This window comes from Bacillus rossius, assembly GCF_032445375.1.
Source record: "Bacillus rossius redtenbacheri isolate Brsri chromosome 9 unlocalized genomic scaffold, Brsri_v3 Brsri_v3_scf9_1, whole genome shotgun sequence".
Taxonomy (NCBI): Eukaryota; Metazoa; Arthropoda; class Insecta; order Phasmatodea; family Bacillidae; genus Bacillus; species Bacillus rossius.
The window spans coordinates 13,103,604-13,116,793 of record NW_026962012.1 but is presented as its reverse complement, the minus strand read 5'-3'; the positions used below and the strand labels follow the sequence as shown (position 1 = coordinate 13,116,793).

At 38.5% G+C, this 13,190-nt stretch overlaps 1 protein-coding gene across 2 annotated transcripts in view; it reads right to left on the bottom strand.

Annotated features, from left to right (window-relative positions):
• Positions 1-13,190, bottom strand: part of LOC134542647 (stress-activated protein kinase JNK) — a 427,819-nt gene that overhangs the window by 350,919 nt on the left and 63,710 nt on the right. For both annotated transcript variants that reach the window (XM_063387059.1, XM_063387058.1), the window contains exon 2: positions 8,138-8,201. The gene's annotated coding sequence lies outside the window, so the exon portion shown is untranslated. The remainder of the gene's footprint in view (positions 1-8,137; positions 8,202-13,190) is intronic.

Genomic DNA, 13,190 nt, shown 5'->3' with positions numbered 1-13,190 from the left:
AAAACAATCAAAATTTGCACTGGCTCCCGCGTCAAGAATTATCGCAAGATTTGCAAATAGTGCGGCATAATGCGCCGTGCGATTAGCCCACCCGCCACACAGCGGCGTCGTGAGGGAGAAGGAGCTCCAGGCGCTGGCCCTGTGTGTCTACTCACTAGCGGCTGACTTCTTCAAAGAAGACATCGAGAAGTTTGTGTCGCGATTTGACAAATGTCTCGATCGTTTTGGCGATTATGTAGAAAAATAATTCAGACCCTTCTGTGCTTTTGGTGATGAAATTATTATGTTATGTAAATTGGTCTTTTTTATAGCCCATCGGATGTTGAAAAAAAAACAGCCATCGAACAAAATTATAGACGCAAAATAATTTAGAGAACTACTCCCTTAAGCGATGCTGGGCAGTTGTTGTTTCAAGAGATGTGTTATCTAGCATTTATCGTTTTAGATCAGGCTGTACAACGTTGGTAATATGACATCGTCCCATGGTCATGGTCTGGTCAGATACCTTTATCACTCCTAACTTCCACCGAGTTCACATGTATGATATATTCACGTGGGGAGGTTTGGCTCCAACAAGCGCCTGGTCTAAGTTACTTGTTTCGTTCCATACCGACAAAAATATTCCGCTATCCGCCAACGAGGCTATTCGAAGTAACTATTCTATTCAAATGTTCCAAAATGCTATCGAAATAAAATGTAGCTCTCGGGGCCTTCCTTAAGAACTAGAAAATGAAATTAATCAGGTGATCGGTAACAATTTGGATTGTAAAAGTAACTTATTTATGAATTTAATTAATACTCTTAAAAGTGAAATAAAATGTTTACATGCGTAAGATTAAATCGTTTTAAAGTTACTCTGACATGATGCGATATAGTGCAATAGTTTACTTGTACAAATAGTCAAACCTTTATACAAATATAAAGAGAAGTATTATAACATAGAATATGAAGACAATACGAAAGACTTTGTTATACAAGTAATCAGTATCAAACACAGCAATAAAGCAGTTATTTCCAAGCAACAGAGAGCGCAACAGCAGAGTGTGAAGGAAGTCACCACTCGCGGTGCCGGAAGCACACCGGGTCACGGAGTGAAGGGTTCTGGACTCGAGTCCCGCCTCAGGCATGGGTGGAAATGTGCCTTAGTTCCACACTATATTCACAACAAGGACACTATTTAATTTATTGAGTGTAAGAATAAAGAACATAAAATGGCAACTGCATGTTTGTCGAAGAGCTTCCGAGTTATGGGTGTTAAAATTCTTTTGAGGTAAAAAAATATGTACCTCGGGACTTTGTTTTAATTTAATAAATGATTAAGTTTCACAAAAATCAATCAGATAATTTTACCAACAATAACGTAAATTTCAAAAAAAAAAAAATCAATACAATAACTATCTCATAAAATCAGTTCCTAAAAATAAAGATTGATAATCGCCAATTTTTTTTTTTTTTTTCACATTTCTACGTTCATTATTTTTAAATGCTTATTATAATATTATCAAGTTTATTACCATCCCCGCTTCTACATTAATATTGTTATTAGTGGCGGATTATCAAATAAGCTTAAAACAAGCTTTCATGAAAATCGCCACACACCAATATGCATCACACGGTGTTCGAACTAGCCCCTCGCAATGAAGTTGGCGCTCCAACCAACTGCAACTCAAGAATTCGGAATTCATGTGCTTTATTTTCTTTTTCGTTGAATTGTTACTACTGACACCCTTTACGAAAATTGCGATCAGGCATCTTCCAGTTATTTCATATATTTCTTACCAAAACGCAATTTTATACTTAATAATTCCACTCACAGTACACATTGGTCTATTTAACAAAATAACAATTATACTAACATAAAAATTACTATTTAAACAATTCAACAAGCATACATAACATTCAAAATAGAATATAAAATGTTTTCTTGCATATACAGTTTTCCCTGTTATCATTCGAATCAATTTTTTTTTATTTAACTTTGAAATGATAAAATTATCCATTGTGATCTAACTATAAACTATAAATTTTGATATCGCTTCAAATCAAGACACAGCAGTGAATATTCCTTACGTTTAAAAATAACTTGATTTAACATATCATAACTGTTCCCTGATGATGGCGACTGCAATGTCAACCGAAACGTCGATAAATTATTCGCCAAGGACGTGGCTACAACCCAAAAGCCAAGCTACTTCAGACAATGGCCGTGAAAGCCTGTGAACATTATTAACATATCATAGTTTATTAATTTATCTTTAAAATTATATAGAATTTTTTGCTGATTAAATTTTATCAAGAAATTATTATAGCTGAATTATCAAATACCAATTAAAGTATCGCTGAATGTTTGAATTACACTTAATATTCATTAATGGTTTTCATACAAAGTTTTACACCATAAAACATGTTGTGTCATTTTACACCAACATGGTGTATTTTTTCTACTTGAACACACGAGGAAAAATACATCAACACGTGTAGGTGTATACTTACACTAACATCGGTGGAAACCATGCTGCCACATGCATTTAATGTAAAATTACAATCGCTATGGTTCGGTAAAATATGCCATAGCTGTTTTTGTATTTTTACTCCGTGTTCGATAAATTTACAAATGCATGCATTTGTAAAATTTACTACAATTACAATTTAATTTTACTGCATAATTTAATAAATTTACGCTAACAAAGATCATGTTAAAATGTACTACTTCCTTCGTTCCTGAAACTTACTTTTAATCAATGTTAGTAAAACTCGGCTACATATTAGAAACAGCACATGAATTCATGATTCAAATACATTCGGTTTTAAGACATTTAAGACACTTCACAGCAGAGGAAAAATTCTGATACTGTTTCGTACTAAGTATTGGCAAATTTCCGTGTGTTTTCCAGTTTTTGAAGATACCTTTACAATTCCCCGAGTTTTCCCTGGTTTCCAGATTTCCCTGTAAGCGAGAACCCCGATAGTGTATATTTGTTTGTTTGTTTGTTTTATTTACTTGTCCTTAGAATGAAAAAGAAATTATCAAATGTGCCTCACATTTATATGGCTAACATCCCGTGCAAATGTCTTCCATTAGCGATGAAGGATCTCCGCTTTATTTTTGACGTGACAACGTCTAATAAATCGATGAACGCCGTCTGCACGCACGAAAAAGTGTCCCGTTACGCACATTGTCCCGTTTGCTGTGTCCCGTTACGCTCATTGTACGCTTGCGCCGCATCTACCTCTCTTCCACTCGATTGGAACAACCATCGATTTGACTTTTTCGAGGCACATTAAACTTGAAACACTCCCATTCGTTTCCTACTTTTCCTATCATCGTCCTATCCTTAACAGAATAACACAGATTGGAAGAAGTTAAATAGCAAAGATGTATAAAAGTTATAGTTAAAATAATCTCTTCGTTAAAGTAATAAACATATTTTAATTAACGTGTGCAAATAAAAGTAAATTTATCAATTAAATTGTAGATTTCATTTCACTCCTTCTTTGTATCCAAACGAAATAGTGATAATTCAGTAAAAATTATTCTATTTTATTCATAAAAGTATGCAATCATTTCATCAATGTTTTGTTATGACGTTGTCACGTTAAACTATCGTCCGTAAACTGACTTTACAGACAACCAATTTTTTTTTGACAGCGGGTAAAGGAACAGCCGGCGGCATGTACATGGTGTGACTACCATCCCACTAACCAACCAAACGTCGTTTACACGGTCCACTACTACCTGTGCCAGACCCCGCCTATGTCCAACCTGCTAGCAGACGGCTGCAGCCTCGCCGCTCGACATTCCACGAGGCACCTGCCCAAAAGAAAAATGCCTCGAATTCCAGTTACGTGATTTATTATCCTCCTTGTTGCTGAGGAATTAGATAATAGAAGCCTTCTAAATTTACAATCGGCCGATGTGAAGAGGCGACCCGTGGTTCAACCACAGCCATGCTGTGTTACAATGCCAAGGGCCCGGCTAATTAAAGAGGAATTCGGATAACGTAAAGAATGAACCTCCGGCATACTTCCTTCTCGCCTTACTGGTGAGGAACTCACCGCAGAACTCTACATTCGACTGATTATAAAACATTAACGCTTCACAAGCGTGGATATGCACTTTAAAATTTAAAAATTTATGAAACCATTTAAAATTTAAATGCAATCAAGGTATTCGCAATCAAGGGTTTCGCCAAGATGAAAGACAGGAAGTTGCCAGACCTTACTATATAACCGCGTGGCGGACATAGAGACATTACACAAACTCACTGTTTGTGTGTCTATTACCTTCCTACGATTTTATATTATCAAACTGAATTCACCCCTTTTTCACTCCCTTACAGACAGAATTTCATAATTATATGTAGTCTATGTCACTCTGTTGCTCCGTTGCTGCGTGAAAGGACAAATATACAACCACACTTTCGCATTTATTATGTCAGTGGGGATTTTATTTTTCCGTTCTAAGGACTCAAAACAAAGCTTACAAATAAGTATTTCAGGCAAATGAAAAGCTTCCGCCTATACCCCTCATTGTGAACCTGCGTTCTGCATTTCACTAGTCTCGATGTGTACACGAGCAAGAACGGCCGAAAATACTTGCTGTGTCGGCACCGCGCCGAAGACGAAATATTCAATATTTTGTTCGATGGCCATGTGTGCCAAAAACATTTTTAAAAAAAATCATAGCTATTTTGCCCTAGGCTTGAAGGAAGACATAGAAACCGGTGTGTGATGAGGCGTTGCTTGATGCGACCATCTGGTCGTTACGGCTGTAAATGTTAATTTGCATGTAGTATTTATATAGACGCTGGCTTTTACGTATAAGAACACAATTATTAATTTTAACGTGAAATGAAGTGTAAAGTCGCTTCCAAGCATAATCGAGAAGGCCTAGGACTAGGAATTAAGCGCAATACTTGTCAGTCGTAGGCCTACTAGGTAGCATGTCGCAAGAAGCACTTAGCAAAAGTAATAGCCCTCCTAAAATCTGGCTCCGTTATGTAGACGACACCTTCACTGTCTGGCAACATGGACTTGAAACTTTGGAGGAATTTGTGAACCACCTTAACTCTCTGAGGTCATCAATAAAGTTCACCTATGAAAAAGAAACCAATGGTAGCATTCCTTTCCTGGATGTACTAGTCAGCAGAAAAAACAACCGTCTGGAAACTAAAGTATACAGGAAACCTACGCACACAAGCCAATACCTTAATTTTGCATCCAACCATCCCAAAACAACAAAAACTGGCATAAATCACACACTAACCAACCGAGTTGAGATTATTTGTTCTGATGAGAAATCTATTGCGGTTGAACACAATCATATAAAAAAGGAACTCATAGCCAATGGTTACCCTGTCAACACCATCAAACAGCATATGAAATCCAACAAGACACTCAAATCCACAGAAACCGAGAAACCGGCAGGAACCCTAGTCATTCCGTATGTTAAAGGGCTTTCAGAAAAAAATAAGACGCCTAGGAAACAAATATGGACTTAAAACAGCATTCTGTTCTAAATCTACTATTAAAAGTATTGTTACCAAGGTGAAACCAGCCACAGAATGCCCACCCCGTCCACTTCTTGACCGCTCAACATACTGCCCTCCGATCGCACAGATCCAGTGATCTTCGCCCAAGAACGATCTGGGGCTCAACCCTCTGCGCGGCCGGCCACACGGTGCGGCGGCAACAAGATCTTCCTTCGCTCGCGTGAACCGAAGGTCATTCATCTTCAGTCCGCGGCAACGGCGGCAGCAGCGCCGAAGAAATGTTACGCGCACTTCTATTGGCGGGCTGGAACGATTTGAAGTAGCTAGAGAACTGTTATGACACGGAGAGCAAAATTTTTGATGCGATTGCCGCAAGTTCGCAGCTCATGCAGTTGCGCTGCCTCGTCTCCGTTGATTTAATTTAACGGCTAAAAAACACAAACCAGTATTTAAAAGTTATTTTTTAAAAAAAAGGGAGCTAGTCTTTCAATACTCGCCCAGTGATGTGTAAACATATCGTGGGCTTAGTGGAAAAAGTCGGCAAGTCCAATTTCTGGAAAAAGACTGTTAGTTCACTTACCAAGTTTTGCTTGCCTAGAATAGCGTTATAATGGACTTGCCGAAATAAAGCTAGAAGAAAACGTACACAATCATTCATTATTTGGACTTCCAAACGTTTTCTTGGCGAAGATATTGCCCTTACAACTTCATCTGTGAAGTTAACTCATTTTCACAGAAAGTGTACTTACCAACTTTTTCCACTAAGCCCATATAACCTCGGTAACAAGCAAACTCTTGTGTTCTCGTGTTGTTCACGTTGCAAATAAATTTATAATACGCAACTCGGACACGAAAATGTAACGTATAATTCCTTAAAATAAAGCCAAGCGTGGTAAATAACTAGATAAATAAAATAGCAGCTTTTCAAATACCAAAATTTCTGTATGTGAATCACACACACACTGTCTGCGCCCACCGCTGGAATTCGCTGCCTGAATCGTAAACTTTGCATGCCACCATCAAACACAGATAGCAATTAGCGGCACGAAACAAGAAATTTTAAACTTTTAGAAAAGGTTCCGAAAAAAACTCAGCTCTTGACCTATTTTCGACAAGGAATTTTATTAAAATACTGCCTATCTTGTTAAAATTCACTAAAAAGTTTAAACTATAAAGTTTCCGCACACTTAAGAAGTTATACTTTATGGCATTACAAAAATATTAACCTGTAACATTTTATAACACAATAAATTTACAACGACCAACGAACTGCAGAAATAAAATTTATTTAAATTCATTTAAATTAGGTTACGAAAGTCATATTCCCATTCTTCATGATAGTTATTGTGGGCGACGGTCGTGAGGTTAAGATGCTTGACACAGAAGGTTGTGGGTTAGGTCCTCCGCAGATTACTTGATCGTTAGAATGTGATTAAATTAAAACCAAGACCATAGCACACACTGTTCAATAACAGTAATAAGGTACAAAAAGTATAATATTTTTGGAAGTAGTAAAAATTTATTCACTATTAGGGTAAATTTATTAATGATGCAGTAAAATAAACTGGCAGTTGTAAATTTATATAACAAAGAGTAAAAATATACAAAAAGCTATGGCATATTTACCAAACCATAGCCATTTTAATTTTACACTAAATGTATGTGGCAGCAGGGTATCCACCGATGTTAGTGTTGGTGTATTTAAGTAAAAATTACACTAACTTCGGTGAAGACTTTGCTGCCACAAAAATTTTGTGTAAAATTTGACATTTTTTATATTGTACGGTGTAAAACTTCGTATGAAAAACATCAATGAACATTAAGTGCAATTAAAACATTAAGCAATTTTTTGCACTGGTACTTTGAAAGTTCAGCTATAATAATTTCTTGCAAATTTAACCAGTAAAACTTTCTACATACATAATTTGGAAAATAAATTAATAAACTACGATAAGACAAATCGAGTTATTTCTTCTTTTAAATAACATATACATTAAAATCTGCTCAATGAATACCTGGAAAAGTATTTAAAAAAAGAGAATGGGTAAATGTTGAGTCTGTTACAGTGTTACAAAAGAGTCCACCGAACTTCGGTATTACTAAAATACTGGGACTATTTTTTAAAAAAGAGATTTGAAATGTATATTCGTTATCGAACTAGAGTTCATAGTGCAATTTATTTTATCAATTTGACATTAAAACATAAGAGCTGAAATCTTTAAGCAAAATCTATTAACAGTAGCAAGAATCACATATACTTTTCAATGATCTAACATTGCATCACTATGGTACTATTTAATACATATAATCTTACAAAAATATAGAAAAAACATTATCGTGTAATATTTAATGATACGCGTGTAAGCCCACATACAAATTTTCTAAAATCAAAGTAACATTTGCTTAACTACAATGATACAAATTCCTGTCCCACGCCACATTTGATATTTTGCAGCTCTTTTCGTTTGAAGAATTAGAAGAAAATAATTCGGAATTACTTTCAGTCCAAAATAGGAATATAAGCATGGTCAGTCACGTTTCCACCATATACACGGAATTTCCAAAACTTGTCGTTTCAATACGGTAAAATCGGTATATTACTGTTGTCTTGAGCCCTATTTTCACTCTAGCACACACTCAAATACCTTAAATCGATGTCTTCCAAGTCGGCTGTGACGCGGGAACTGGCGACCCTTCTCCACGCCGGATCTACAACAAAGTACAAGTCAAACCCTTAGTAAATATTACCCTCCAGCTGCTTAGCTATTGCAAATGATCATATAGAGAAACACATACGACTATTGCATCAATGCAAGTATATATGTATACATGTTATCTATCTCGGTGTGTATGTATTTATGTATGTATATATACATATTTATAAGTACTAAGCCTACACATGCATAGATATACGAATGTAGAGAGGGAGAGTGAGGGTGGAGGGAGGAAGAGAGTAAGATGAAGAAAGGATGGAGAGGGAGAGAGGTATGGAGGGAAGGAGAGAGAGATAGAAAGAGGATGGGGGAGAGGGATGGAAAAGGAAATGAAGAAAGAAGGATGGAGAGAGGGAGAGTGAGGGAGAGGAAGAAAGAATGGTGGAGAGGGACAGAGAGGGAGGAAAATGGTGAGGGAGAAAGAGAGGGGAGAGACAGGAAGAGTGAGGGAGAGAGGGAGGAAGAGATGGGAAGAGAGGAAGAGAAAGGGATGGAAGAAGGGGGAGAGAGAGAGAAGGATGGAAGAACGAGGGACGGAGGGAAGAAGAGAGAGGGAGGGGAGAGAGAGATGGAGAGAGAGGGAAATGAAGAAAGAAGCATGGAGAGGGGGAGAGATGAAGAGAGAGGGATGGAAGGAGGGGGAGAGAGAAGGCTGGAAGAAGAGCAAGGGACGGAAGGAGGAAGATAGAGTAAGGGGGGAGCCGGTGAAACACTGACTGCTGCTCATGTGGCTTGGCGGAGCTATACGTGTACGACGGTCACATCTCGTAAGCTAAATGCCCTTCCCAATTGTTGTTTTTTAGTACAGATGTTTTACGGTACTCCCGGATTTATGACAGTGAGCCTTTCATCAATCACATCGAACACAAGCGCGACCTACAGCGGTATTTTCACCGGTTCGAGCCGGTTCCGTCCCATCGAAGTTGCGCCTGGTCATTACACTGCTTTGTCGATGTACCAGGCCAATTACAAACAATAACATGAGTTCATTTAGACTTCGCTGAGCTTTGTTAACGTATCAAATGGGCTAGTGTACCGAGAGCTTCGATCAAGAAACAAAAAGTAAATCTTCCACCAAACATTCCGCTGAGATGTCAATGTTAAACTGGTATATACAATAAGTATTTTTGATTTGTAAAAACTAGTTGGTACTCGCAGCATCACCTGAGGAGTTTAAGGGTTTTTTTTTTCCTCCAGACTAAATAGTAATTCTCCATCATTTTAATTTGCTTTAAAATTATTTCTAAGGTTTCCGGTTTAGGATACAAATTGTCAAAGCACTGTATTTGATGGATTCCATTTAATTTTTTCTTTACTTCTAATATTCAGCATTTTCAAAACTCAAATATTTTTAAAGATTTTTTTTTTTTACGTCGTTCACAGTTCCAATAACACAAACTCCACATCGCAAATGGTATTGGAAAATTAATTAACTGAAGTTCAGCTTCCGCCGACTCGAGTCACGCGAGACAGTGAGTGAATGGAGTCGGAGTCGCTGCGATGTGTTTCCCACTTGTGTGCCATCAGAAATGACAATGCAGCCGAGAATCGAACCATCATCGCTTTGGTCGGATGGCGAGTGACCTCACAGACCTCACTACGTAATTACATCTATTCGACATATACCGTTAGTGACTATAAAATATAGTTTGATTTTACACTAATGTATTTTTTTTCTTCATATTATCCACATTTGTTAAGTTATCTACAAACCTAGTTGTTATTTTACCCTGCCTAAAAAAAACAAATACCATTAAAACTGCAAAATTAAAATTACTCTTAAAAAATGAATATTACAGTCGTCGGTGTGGTAATTTACAAGTTGTTACGGCACGAAGTTACGACACAAACGCGTCGCACTGGAAGGCGTAAGGACCTGGCATTGACGTGCCGGCCGCGGGTGAAGGGGGGGGGGGTGGGGGGGGGGTCACGAGGATCTCCACGAGGTTATCGGCAACACGGCCTCTGACCTATCGTCATCTCCTGCCGCGACAGAAACACGCGTATTGACACGTGTGGCAGGGAGGCGGTTAGGGTCTTCACCTGATAATGCTGATATGGTCAGTGTATCCACTGTAGACCTGTCAGGAAGGTTAATGCCACAACCTTCCACGCCTTTTGATTCCCCACGAGATCCCCGCAGGAGAAGGGCGTGACAACGGCTGTGCGCCGAGCGCCAGCCAAGGCAACTGGGTAAGGAACCGAACATAATGTGCAGTGCGTTTAGCACACAACTGCCAGTTTATTTTACTAGCACGACTGCGAAATTTACAAAAACTACAAATGTATAAATATAATTTTTTAATCTTATAATTTTCAATTGACGATGTAGACTTCACTAGTTGCTGTTTTTTTTTAATTCAAGTTTATTTACTGAACAAACCTACACTTGAAAAAGTTCAACACTCAACCATCACGCACACTTGTTCATTAGTGTACAACGATAACAGCACATAGATGTCGACGTGTTCACCAAGTGCCAATCAGACAGTACGCCCTGCGTCAAGACTACGTTCAAGACTAACAAATAATGTATCGATGTATAACCTCTAAAGAACCAAACACAGAAAGTTTAATGGTATGGGTTCTAATGTTGAGTTTCTGTTTGTCATCATGTTCAAATTAACAGTTATGTTTTTATAAAAAAAATATATATAATGTTACGAGTATAATGTGGGGAGAAAACTGGTTTCGTAAGGTACAGCTCAATTAATTGGTTCAGTTTTATTTATTACTAATGTGTACACCATGCATTTGTTGAATCACCTAAGATCTCTGTCCACAACAATTAGTCTTACACTGGACATTGAAACATTAACACTTTCCACTGGGGCTTGGCTCGACAGTAGCTCGCTCTTCTGCCCGCCTCTGTCCGCTTCCTACGCGCACTCGCCCACACCGCGCCAACTTAGATGATATTGCAGCTGCAGGCGAGCGTATCACAATTGTATTGTACAAAACTCAGAACATGGGCGACCTGGGATACAATTTGTCCGCAAAGACTGCGGCGAAAACAAACTTCAACCTAGCGAGATTGCCTCCCACCCAGAAATGAATCAGATTGCACTATCTGCGCACATACCAACAGGTACAATTAATCTTCCTGCATATTTGCTCTTTGATTGCCTTGGTACTCAATTGATGAGTGAACTTGATTTGTACATGTTATTTTACACAGGTCCAGAAGTGGTTCGGAGTCGACAAGGAGCCCTCTTGACTGGGTGTGGCTGCGCGCACTTCCCAAGGTCTCAGCCCCAAGATCATGACAAGAGATGCGATGCCTCAACATCTGCTGGAGCTCATCTCCTACGGCTGCAGAAAAGGCCGCGGCAGTGCCTACAGCTGCAGGAAGGCTGGGCTCAAGTGCTCGTAGCTTGCTGCAGCCACTGCTAGGGAGCCTCATGTGGCAACGTCCCTGAGATGACCTGACAGACGAAGACGAACCAAATGAAGAATTGTGGACGCCGCCTCGGAAATTCTTGAAAACCCTCCTGTCATCTCAGAGGACAATTTCTTGGACTAACCAGGTCCATCAAAAAGGGCAAAATTTGATTATAATAACAAATACATCCTCCAAATTATTTAAATATGTTAGATTTTAAGATATTAAATGTGCTAGGTGATCAGATATTTTCCATCTATGTAATTCACTTCAATGTCTCTTTTTATACATAATAATAATGATCATCCCAAGAATTAAAAGACATCGTAAGTAATTGTCAGTACTTCTGATTATTTTTTTCACATTCACATGCTTGTAAACAAAAATAAAAATATCTCATTATTTGATCACGTAGTTAGGGAGTCACTTTAAAGTCCCCTGAGACTCCAGTAGAGTCCATTAAGAGGATGGGAGGGGGTTTACGAACAATAAACTACGCCTTCAGAAACATAAATGGTACTAAAAATGATTAAATTTTGCTAAGAATAATGTAACTTGAAAAATTGGCTAAACTTTGAAAAGCTTTATCTTCGAAACTATTGAGCCTACAATAACGGTTGTGGTCTCAAATTGTTGAAACTTTTATCTACTTCAAACGTGAATAAAAACAAGTCCTTCCGAGTTAAAATGGACAAAAACTGAAAGGAAAAAAAAAAGGGGGGGGGGCTAATATTTCGAGGTTTTCTTGATTTTTGACAGTGACGCGGTCGTCTGCCGAGGTCGAAAACGTGGATTTAACATTCCCTTTTGCATCAAAAACAACATATCAAAAAAGTAAAAATACCTGATTTTATGCTTCGTTCGAAGTCTAATTTGACTGTACTGCAAGGCAAATTGACATATCAGGTAAGAGAAAAAGCAGCTAATTGGAATTACATGAAGAGGGTCGCTCCCAGTCGGGCCAGCGCACCCCGGGAGCGACTCTCCTGTGGCTTGTGACGTTAAAAAACATTGCCTATGGAACCTCACCAACTAACGGTTTGGGAGGAGACAGGGCGGCCTGAGTGATGACAATTACTGAAACCATACAGACATTGTATAAATGCAGCATGTCTTTGTAATTTCCCCAATAACATACTGTATAATTTAAAGCATTTTCATGTAATTTTACAAATAAATTTCTTGAAAACTTTTCCACAATTCCTTTTTTTACTGTGTGAGACTCACAAAAAAAATTCCTAAAAGTGACTAATACACTGCTGAGTGTTTACACAGCTGTGACACAGAGATAACTCGTGGTTTAATAAATGGAAAAAAAAAGTTCTAGTAAAATGAATGTTACTGGGCTGTAAAGAGAAATTAATTGCTGTACAAAACAAAATGTTTTTGGATGCACCCGCCAGCCGACACAGGTCGAGTGTTTCCGCAAACACGGACAGAGGACCGGTTGTCGGGACACGCGGCAGACAAGGGAGGTTTCCGCGCAGCCAATTGCGTCACTGGCGATAACAAAGGGTGGATTGTGGGGAGGGGCGTTTACACTTCCTGCGGCGAGCAGCGCACAAGGGGGTCCGTGTCAAGTAGGGGCGACACGGCAAACAT